This window comes from Moschus berezovskii, chromosome 1 (genome assembly GCF_049115385.1).
Source record: "Moschus berezovskii isolate FMDL1 chromosome 1, NW_MosBer_1.0, whole genome shotgun sequence".
NCBI lineage: Eukaryota > Metazoa > Chordata > Mammalia > Artiodactyla > Moschidae > Moschus > Moschus berezovskii.
The window spans coordinates 52,989,417-53,000,136 of NC_142460.1; positions in this window are offsets into that span (position 1 = coordinate 52,989,417).

A 10,720-nucleotide genomic window follows, 5' to 3' on the forward strand; every position below is an offset into this window, starting at 1 on the left:
AGGGGTCGCAAAGAGTCGGACATGACTGAGCGACTGACCTGAACTGAATTGAACTGAACTGAACATGTTTTGGAGTCATCTCTTCACATATGTCTTCCAACCTTTGTTTCTAATCCAAATCAGTCCTAGTAGTGTATGTGTGAGTCTTCCCTGGTGGCTCAGATAGTAAAGAATCTGCCTGCACTGCGGGAAACATTAATATTTACTTATTTGGAAAAAACAAGTTACTTATCTTATTCATAATAATGCTATTAGTATGCTTTTATATGTGTGTCCACAAGTACATTTCTATTGCCTTCCAGTTGCTTTTACCAATGTGCATGTGTGTTCAGTTGCTTCAGTCATGTTAGACTCATGTGACCCCATGGATTGTAGCCTGCCAGGCTCCTCTGTCCATGAGTTTCTCCAGGCAAGAATAATGGACTAAACTGCCATACTCTCCTCCAAGTGATCTTCCAGACCCAGGGATCAAACCTGCATTTCCTTCATCTTCTGCATTGTAGGAAGATTTTTTACCACTGAGCCACTGGGGAAGCCCTTTCACCCAATAAATTACTGCAATTTCCTGAAGTCTTTATCCTAGACATTTTTTAGTGTGAACTTAGTATGTTATTCCTTCCTTTCCACATTCTCTATACTGCTGCTGCTAAGTTGCTTCAGTCATGTCTGACTCTGTGTGACCCCATCGATAGCAGCTCACCAGGCTCCTCTGTCCGCGGGATTCTCCAGGCAAGAATACTGAAGTGGGTTGCCATTTCCTTCTCCATTCTCTATACAGCTCTCATTAAATTTCAGGTCAGACACTTTCCTCATCATACTTGTTAGATGTTCTTGATAATAACCTAGCTAGTTCATTATTTTCCTATATTTAGTCTCCATATTACATTTCAATCTGTATTCTATGTTAAGTATTCTATATGTTCTTGTATTTTGTATTCTAAACCAAGTCTCAATCTTCTAGATTTAGAATCGACCACCTATGCCCCTCAGATCCTTCTTTTGTTAGGAAATTTACAGTCGACAAAATATTTTTTTTTCTGATTCTCCTTAACAGCACTTCTCTAGTAGAATATTTTTCCTTTGTCTCTTATTATATTATGCAGTATAAAAATACTAAATTGCATGTAATGTGTACAATCAAATGGAAAAACAAAAGGTTGCCTTCAAAATTTCACGGCCAAGTATGTGACTATTCACTTGATATTTGCAAAGTACTTTAACAATAAATGCAATTCATATCATTTTTACTCTTCCTATTTAATAATTTCCTGAAAAGAATCATTGATAAAAGGTCAAGTAAATGTTAAAAATGTATGTATTTTTTTTTTTCAAATTCTTCTCAAGTTAAAAAATGACTCAGCATTGTGATTTCTGAAGCCACAACTGACAGAGTAAATCAAACCTGTGAAAATACCTGTAAAAAGGAATAGGCAGATGATTTGAAAATATATCACAACATTTTTTATTATACATTTCTCTGTCAGATAATATTTATTTAACAAATCCAATATAAGACATAATGGTGGACCTTGAAAAATAATTTTAAAAAATTTACAAACACATTTTGCTTATGTTATCTTGCTCTGAAGAAACAATCAACTCCACTTGCCTTCACTTCCATTTCAAAAACACACAAACTTTAAAATCATTGGTTAGCTCTTTTTGATATTAACTAATTGTTCTTTTAAACATGGATTTTTTGGTTGTTTTCTTTCTCCTTTTAAAGCAATTGAAGATGAAAATCACACACACACACACACACACACACACCCCTCTCAGTATTTCTAGAGGTCTCTCTCTATTAATTTATGTCAGCCTGGCCCAGATTCCCTTAGAACTGTGCTGCAACCTAAGACTTCCTATCTGACTTTCCTTTCTTTCTCATCTCATTTTCAGAGGCAAGAGACTTAAATCTCATCCAAAGACTCTCCCTGCTTCCTCCTGCTCCTTCTGTTTCAGACCTTTCCTCTAATAATTATTTTTTAGGTTTAGCTCTGTTTTGGTTCTGCTTATTCATTGAAAAATTAACCAGTTTTTGTCCTAAAAATGAATATACATAAAATGTATTCAAGTATACAGGCAATGATAAATGATCTCTGCCCTACTGATAATTTTTAAGGGTAAAAACATTCTCAAGTCTCAACCAACTTAAAGATAATTTTAAAAACTTCTTATCTCTATGAATTTCCCATACACAACAGTCTCCTCCATTCATAGCCAATTGTAAAGATTAATTTTTACTTCTATCATTTTCAATGTCACTATCATTTATTTGGGGCTTCACAGGTGGCTCAGTGGTAAAAAAATCCACCTGCAATTCAGCATACATGGGTTCAGTCCCTGGGTCAAGAAGATTTCCTGGGAAAGGAAATGACAACGCACTCCAGTGTTCTTGCCTGGGAAATCCCATGGACAGAAAAGCCTGGTGAGCTAGATGAGTCCATGGGGTTGTAAAGAGCTGGGCATGACTTCATGAGTAGATATGCAAGCACACACTATTTATTTAGGGCAGGTCTCTAGTTATATTCATGAGATATTAGGAAGAAAGTGAAAAAAAAAATGTTTCAGGCATGAATATATCCACCTATGAAAAATCAGGTTTGGCTTAAATTTGTAGTGATTAGAGTTGAAAACTATAGTGTCTGGACTTCAGTACTACTTGTTGATACCTCTACTGAAATACCTATAATCAGACTGAATTTGACAGTCATTTATTTCTCCTTCCCAATAGGTTGAGAGTTTACAGAAGGTGTGAACTGTCTCTTGTCTCTATAACTGTATATTCTAAAGTTGATTTCATTTATGAAGTTATGAAGACTCTTTGCGACCCCGTGGACTGTAGCCCACCAGGCTTCTTCGTCCACGGGATTCTCCAGGCAAGAGTCCTGGAGTGGGTTGCCATTTCTTTCTCCAGTGGATCTTCCTGACGCAGGGATCAAACCCGGATCTTCTGCATTGCAGGCAGACACTTTACTATCTGATGAAAAAATATACCAAAAATAGGAAGACCAAAAAAAAAAAAAAAGAAGAGAAGAGAAATAGTATACTTAATTGTGAAAAGAGGGTACAGAAATTTTTAAAAGAAGGACAAGTAGTTCCAAAGGTGTATCCATTAGCATGATAAAGACAAAGAAGACTTTTAAAGGGAAGATTTCAGGGATGTTCAGGAGTAATTAGAAGAGATTCTCTGTCAGAACCAGAGAATTTAATTCAGATTTAGTGGGAATAGGACGACTGAAATGAATGACAGACAGAATTCAGGGCTTTTAGGTAAAAGTAAAAACTTGAGACTCATTTGTTTTGTTTTTGTTGTTGTTGCTCTTCCTTAGGCAAGCTAGACCACGAAAGGACTTCAAAGTTAATAGAGTATAATATGAGCCTCATTTGAAAATGACATGCCTAAAGGAAAATTAGCAGTCCAGATTTGATAGTACAGAGGATGTAATTGGGAATTATTTTGTACTGTATAGTACTGTAATCTTGGTTTTAAAATATCTCTTGATCTAAATGTCAACCAAGCAGGCAGTTCGCGACAAGGAAGAGTAACCATCTCATCTCCTGAAACAGAGATCAGTTATGTATTTTTCTTGTATTCTTTGCCTGAAAACGTGATCTTCTCAGAATTTTTAGAACCCACACACGCAAAGGCGAGGGAGATGGTTGTCTCTCCCTCAACATTTGGGTTAGTTGCATCAATATTGATGCAAAAGCCTGAAGAGATTGTGGCCAGATCATTCTAAAACCTATCACTAGGAATCAATTCCCTCTACAATGAATTTGAGATGGGAAATACCAATCTCTGTTTTTATACTTAAAAATGACATATAACCTATATTTTAAACTGGAAAATGAGAAAATTGGGAGTTGTGAAGAAAAAAATTATAGATTAAACTGCTGGTAGAGGAGAAATAATATTTCTGTAAAACAGTTTAAAAAAGATAAAATATAAAGAATACGTAACTTTGGAACTGCACTTTTAAATATTCAGTAAAGTTGAAGGTTTGAGTTATGTAAGGATGTCTTAATGGAATTTTCCTGATTTAACAAGGAGTGATCTTTTTTAAGCTAAATCTAAATATCCAAATCCAATATGCAAAGTATTTGGAAAGAGATTGGAGAAGTCCTTTCACTCATCTAGATGTTTTCTCACTTGGTAGAGCTGAGATAACTTTCCTAATAGATATTAACTAAAGTTTTTCCACCAATGTAGATATTTAACTGCAATGCAAGCTATAGGAACTAACAGCTACAATTATTATCAATTTTTAATTTATATTGAGACAAAAAATTACTAATATCTTACTCTGTTCTCTAGAGTCTACAAAATAAATCTAATTTGTCTTCTACACGACAGCCTTTAAATATTTCAATAGAGCTACTGTGAGCCTTCTAACTCTTCTCTTTAGGCAGAACATACATCTTTCTAACACTTTCACTTATGACATTTAGTTTATTAGATTATTAAAGCAGCTCCCCTCCACCCCAGGTTTAAAGCAATTCTCAAGATACATTCTGGCCAGTAAGAAATAAAATGAAGTTAATTTTCTGGACACAAGAATTATTAACTCTCTTTGTGGGCAACTTCATTTCACAAAAAATGCTTAATAAATTTAGAGTCAATTAAAATCTACCTAAAAAACAAATAGAAACAAAACAAAAATTTCTATTCAGCCAGCTTCCCCTAACCAGGAGTAGCATTTTTCTTACCCATGTGGAAACCTTCATATTTAGTCTTATTAGCTATTATAATCTTTAATTTTGGCTCAGCTCATCCTGTAGTTTACTGAGAACTATCTAGACATTGATTCCATGCTGCATTTCGCACATTGGGAGCAAATAAGGTTTTGATCAACTTGCAAGGCTGAGTTTCGTGAACAATTTCTTTCAGAAGATGTAATGTTCAGGTTGAAATGAAGTTCAGAAAAATTGGAGGCTAGAGGGATTGTTGAAAAATAATTGCCGTAGTGTGGATATTAGGTGAAACAGTCCTAGGCTAAGACTCTAGTAGTAAGAACAACAACAAAACAAAAAACAGTAAAAACTCAAATTAACAAAAATAATGACTTACTAGATGTATGTAGTAAGGAAAAGGACTGTTAGGTTTTGAGTTTGGATACTGAGAACCTGATAGTAATTTTGACAGTTATATTGAAGTCCAAAAGAAAAGGTGGTTGGAAAGAAGGACAAATATTTTAGATACATTAATTTTGAAGTGATGGTGGTGCAAAAAGAAATTTCCAAAGCACATAAAGGTGATAGGAAAAAGCTGTTATAAATTGCAGAATTAAGGTGAATGATAAAGGTAGATACCTAATTGTCATCTATGCAGAAATGTTATCTGAAACATGAAAAAAGATAGAATCATCTAAGAGACATACATTTTCATAAAATTATAAACTCATGGGTATCATAAGTTGTATACAAGCCTAAAGAGAAAAATCTTAAGGAAGTGCTTATGATTAAGGAAGCTCAAGCTTCCACATGAAAACCGGTGAAAAAGTTAACTTATTAGAAAGAGATGAATTGACATAGAACAGAAAATATTGAACTTGTCTTTCAAGTGTTCTTGCTAGTGGAGTTGTCTAATATTATTTTTAAAAGATTCAAGATAAATTGCAACACTTTTTGCTATTAACACTTAAAGATTCATTAAGTTCATTTTTTAAATGGTGATATATTTGCCCTTACCTATTACCAGACCATTTTATTCTCAAACCTTTAAGAGGTTAAGTGTATTACTATGCTCCTTAAATTTGGCATTAATTTTACAACTTTTTTAACCTTCAGTCCTCATATAGCTAATTAATCTGAATAAAGTTAAGTGAACTGATTGTACTCATATAACCTTGGCCTAATTTAGACCCAGTCCACATTTTGAATTCTCTTCTTTGTATTTCATATATCATGATTAATATAGTATTGGAGCATTATTTATAAGCTAGTCATTGTGTCAGAGAAAAGAACAGAGTTTGTAGAGTATCATTACTGCTAAGTTCTTTTATATTTTCTCATCCCCATTTCTGCTTGGAAATGCTCAGCACATCTAATACATAGAATTATAAGATGATTTTCATGCAAAGAAAAAAAACACAATCTCCAGTTACAAGTTTATATTTACTAATATTCACAAAACTACTTTTCCATATTTTTTCCTAACATAACATTCAACATATAATACATTGAAAATTCAGCAAAAGTCATTGTTTGTGATTATTTTTTATAATGTTATCTTACTGCTGGGAAACAGAAACAGCCAAATAAAAAGGAATACATAATTAAATATATATGTATGGTTTCAAAAAGTCTTGAAAATTGATTAATTCAGTGCTGAAAATAATTAAATCTAATGCAATTGCTTTTTAAATGGATTAATTTCAATACAGATTTGAATAAATAAAAAACATATTGTAACTCAAATGATAAATGGTCAGCTATAACTTAATAAATATAAGTGAAGATAATTCCCACATTAAAATACATACATACAGATAAGGTTGAAACTTTACTTCACATGGAATTTTATACCTCTCAGGAAAAGTTTGTGTATTCCTTACAGAAGAGTAAAAATACAAGGGAGAACATAAACTGTTCTGGATAACGAGAACAATATTTTATGTATTAGCTAGAGAAGTCCCATTGAAGCTAACATTCTCAAAAGATAATAAGGAATCATTGTGAAGTTTATGTAATTTACAAGTTATAGTTATACAAATTATATGTGATTTAAAGTTATTCTTGAAAGATTTTAGAACAATTTTCAATATTTCTTTAAGATTACAATTTATGCAATTACAAAGATCTATGCTTATGTTATCAATTCTTATCTGCAAAAGAGAATAAACATACAGTTAATGTTAACTTACTTTAAACTAGTGATAACTTGATTGGTTTATGAAATAAATATGCAATTATACTTTCAATATGGTTTCTGTAATCAAAAGTCCAACCTTTCAATAGAATTTTTCCTTAACCATATTGAGAACTTAATTATTACTTTTAAGTAATTAAATATTTTTAATATTTGACTGTTTGTTTATTTAATTAATAAATGTAGGCGATGCTCAAATTTAATTTTTATTGACAAAATATGTTTAACTGTTATCTTAATGTTGTGTGATTCACCATATTTGCATTTACTATAACAGCAGGAACAATAAGTTGAGGTTCTTTTATCTGATAATGTTATCAATAACTACTGCTCAGTTTTAGTATTTCTGAGGAGACTGATAGTAATTATTATTTTATGGGTGCAAAAGATCACAATGTCTATATTTTGTGGTTATCACATATTTACTGAAGTTCCATTTATACAGTCTATAAATATAACTAGTGTTAGCACTATGTATTTGGAGAAGGCAATGGCACTCCACTCCAGTACTCTTGCCTGGAAAATCACATGGACAGAGGGGCCTGGTAGGCTGCAGTCCATGAAGTCGCTAAGAGTCGGATACGACTGAGCGACTTCACTTTCACTTTCATGCATTGGAGAAGGAAATGGCAACCCATTCCAGTGTTCTTGCCTGGAGAATCCCAGGGACAGCTGAGCCTGTTGGCTGCCGTCTATGGGGTCGCACAGAGTCGGACACAACTGAAGCGACTTAGCAGCAGCAGCAGCATTATGTATTACTTTCAAAATTATGAAGACACGCTATAATGTTTATCATTTGAAATAATAAGATAATGGTAAAAAGACAGACTTTTCAACAAATGCTACTAGTAAACTGGTTATCTACATGCTAAAGATACTTTGGCCACCTGATCTGAAGAACTGACTCATTAGAAAAGACCCTGATGCTGGGGAAGATTGAAGACAGGAGGAGAAAAGGATGACACAGAATGAGATGTTGGATGGCATCACCAACTCGAAGGACATGAGTTTGAGCAAGCTTCAGGATTTGCTCATGAACAGCGAAGACTGTCGTTCTACAGTATATAGGGTCTCAAAGGGTCAGACACGACTGAGCAACTGAACATACTAAAGAATGAAATTGCACTGTTACATTACATATATACAAAATATATTCAAAATGAAACCTACACATAGGGCTTAAACTATAAAACTCTTAGAGGAAACATATGGGAAGCATCATAACTTTGGATTTGGCAGTAATTTCTTGACTATGACACCAAAGCTCAGAAACAAAAAGAAAACAGATAAATTGAACTTCACTAAATTTAAAAATAGAATGAAAAAGAACTTTTGTACATCAAAAGTACTTTCATCAGGAAAAGGAAATAACAATTCCCAGAACAAATATTTGTAAAGCATATATATGATAAAGAATATCCAGAGTGTATAAAGAACTCCTGCTACTCAATAAGATACAAATAATCCAATTCAAAAATGGATAAAGAACTTGAATAAGTATTTCCTTAAGGAAGATATACAGATGGTCAATAAGCACATGAAATGATGATCAACAACACAAACCATTCAGTTCGGTTCAGTTCAGTCACTCAGTCGTGTCCGACTCTTTGCAACCCCATGAATCGCACACACCAGGCCTCCCTGTCTATCACCAACTTCCAGAATTCACTCAAACTCATGTCCATCGAGTCAGTGATGCAATCCAGCCATCTCATCCTCTGTCGTTACCTTCTACTCCTGCCCCCAATCCCTCCCAGCATCAGGGTCTTTTCCAATGAGTCAACTCTTCGCTTGAGGTGGCCAAAATATTGGAGTTTCAGCTTTAGCATCAGTCCTTCCCATGAACAGCCAGGACTGATCTTTGGAATGGACTGGTTGGATCTCCTTCCAGTTCAAGGGACTCTCAAGACTCTTCTCCAACACCACAGTTCAAAAGCATCAAATCTTCAGTGATCAAATTTCTTCACAGTCCAACTCACATCCATATATGACCACTGGAAAAAGCATAGCCTTGGCTAGACGGACCTTTGTTGGCAAAGTAATGTCTCTGCTTTTTAATATGCTGTCTAGGCTGGTCATAACTTTCCTTCCAAGGAGTAAGCATCTTTTAATTTCATGGCTGCAATCACCATCTGCAGTGATTTTGGAGCCCAAAAAAATAAAGTCTGACACTGTTTCCACTGTTTTTCCATCTATTTCCCATGAAGTGATGGGACCAGATGCCATGATCTTAGTTTTCTGAATGTTCAGCTTCAAGCCAACATTTTCACTCTCCTCTTTCACTTTCATCAAGAGGCTTTTGAGTTCCTCTTCACTTTCTGCCATAAGGGTAGTGTCATCTGCATATCTGAGGTTATTGATATTTCTCCCGGCAATCTTGATTCCAGCTTGTGCTTCTTCCAGCCCAGTGTTCCTCATGATGTACTCTGCATATAAGTTAAATAAGCAAGGTGACAATATACAGCCTTGACGTACTCCTTTTCCTATTTGGAACCAGTCTGTTGTTCCATGTACAGTTCTGACTGTTGCTTCCTGACCTGCATACAGGTTTCTCAAGAGACAGGTCAGGTGGTCTGGGATTCCCATCTCTTTCAGAATGTTCCACAGTTTATTGTGATCCACACAGTCAAAGGCTTTGGCATAGTCAATGAAGCAGAAATAGCTGTTTTTCTGGAACTCTCTTGCTTTCTCCATGATCCAGCGGATGTTGGCAATTTGATCTCTGGTTCCTCTGCCTTTTCTAAAACCTGCCTGAACATCTGGGAGTTCACGGTTCACATATTGCTGAAGCCTGGCTTGGAGAATTTTGAGTATAACTTTACTAGCGTGTGAGATGAGTGCAACTGTGCGGTAGTTTGAGCATTCTTTGGCATTGCCTTTCTTTGGGATTGGAATGAAGACTGACCTTTTCCAGTCCCGTGGCCACTGCTGAGTTTTCCAAATTTGCTGGCATATTGAGCTACACACTTTAAAATGGTAAAAATGGTAAATTTTATATATATTTTACCACAGTGAAAAAACAAACAAGCACAAACCTCCGTGTTTAAAATAGAGACTGCAGATGCTGTCAGTTCTCTTTCTACCAGAGGAGAAACCTCAGACTGTAAACTCTACCCACAGGCACCCAGAGACCTTCATCTGCTACAGGGACACACTTGGGAACAGCAAGTCTGTTCTAATTTGAGGTTCCAGGGAACCCTGTCACCTGTAGCCCTGCCCTTTCTCCCCCTTCCAATAGTCTTAACTCCCTATTTTGACTTAAGCTACTTGCTATGTGTTTGTGTCATCAGAGACCAGAATCTGGACTGAAATCCTCTTCAGTCTCTTGCTTCCTACCCCAGATAGTAGTTGAATTCTTTCCTTTAAGAAACAGTGAGTCTGTCCAGAACCTCTGTCTACCGCATCCACTGTGGCAGAAAGGGTGCTGAAGCCTGAAACCTGGTACATCTTGAGGATCAAACTAGCAGTTCTCTTGTTTCTCACACTGTGTAAATGTCCCAGGGTTCAGTCACTCTTGTCTCAGATCTCTGGAGGATTCTAGTATTTACTGCTATGGTGGTTTTTATATTAAGAACTGACGTACTTCAAAATAAAAATGCTACTCTAAAGGTTTTCTGCCTGGGTTGAAGTATCAAAAAATCAGTGAGAAGACTGAACTAATTACACAATCTATGAAGCCCTCAAGTTGCCTGTTGTGCGGGCCAACACTCTGAAGTTATAAATCCTGTATTTGGCAGCACTTAAAAATGTGAACAGGTCATCACTTTGGGACACAGTAGACTTCCTCAAAAAAGTACAGAAAATTAAGCCCCTACACTTTCATTTCATAGACTGATGATGGTTTGCCCTCAA